This window comes from Mus caroli, chromosome 16 (assembly GCF_900094665.2).
Source record: "Mus caroli chromosome 16, CAROLI_EIJ_v1.1, whole genome shotgun sequence".
NCBI classification, from domain to species: domain Eukaryota; kingdom Metazoa; phylum Chordata; class Mammalia; order Rodentia; family Muridae; genus Mus; species Mus caroli.
This window is the reverse complement of record NC_034585.1, coordinates 9,929,170-9,930,299: the sequence shown is the minus strand read 5'-3', so window position 1 is coordinate 9,930,299 and position 1,130 is coordinate 9,929,170.

Genomic DNA, 1,130 nt, shown 5'->3' with positions numbered 1-1,130 from the left:
CTTTCTCTTTCTCTCTCTCTAGCCATGTGGCACCAGAGAATGTCTTGTTTCATCTGTGTGGTTGAGTTGCTAAAGTCTGAACACTTTTTAAACTTCTACATTTCACTATACATGATTTTGTTTTCTTCCTGTACTTCTGTCCCAGTGCCTATCTCCAAAGTAGGTTTTTGTTTGTTTCATTTTGTTTTTTCTTTTTTGTTTGTCTTTACTTATGGGGCTGAAGAGATGTCTCAGTGGTCACAGCTGCTTGATGCTGGGTCATGATCCCAGCACCTATGTTGGACACTTCTAATCACCTAAATCCAGCTCCAAGGAGCCCAAAGCCTCTTTTGGCCTCTGGTCGTCTACATACAGAGTCTCTGTGTGTGTGTGTGGAGTGGGGTGTGTGTGAGAGTGGGGTGTGTGTGAGAGTGGCACACACACAGACACAGTTCTGGAAATGTGTTACTTTATTTTGCAGTGTTAAAAGTGGAGCTGTGGCCAGGCATGGTGGTGCATGCCTTTAATCCCAGCACTTGGGAGGCAGAGGCAGGTGGATTTTCTGAGTTCGAGGCCACCCTGGTCTACAGAGTGAGTTCCAGGACAGCCAGGGCTACACAGAGAAACCCTAAAAAAAAAGTTTAAAAAAAAAGTGGAGGCGTGGTGGAGGCGTGGCTGTGGCTATTCTAGACAAAAGCTCTGCCATGGCAGTGCAGGGAGTCTCCCTTCTCCTGTGGCTTATGGTGGTGAGCACCGGTGCTAGGTGTAGGTGCTAGATGCGCTGTACCATGAAGACTTACCATGACTCCATGTTTATAATGTCTCTGCAGAGGACACATTTCAGTCTGTTCCTTCAACCTGCTCCTTCAACCGGGTTCTCTGAACCTCCATCCTTAGCCCCATTGAACTAGGATGGGCACCAAGGGTCTGTCAAAGGCTGTGTGGATGCTCACCGCAGTGGCTGGACTAAGCCTTGCTTGAGACTGCGCAGGCCTTAAGCCTTACTAAAGGCTGACCGACGGACTTGTGGCTTCCTTGGGATCTGCCTGATACCCTCCTAGGAGACTCTCTTGCCGCTGGCTCTGCACCTTGCTTGGAGAACTGCTCCAAGTGGCTTATAGGATTCTTGGAGAATCTGTTTGCTTGAGTGT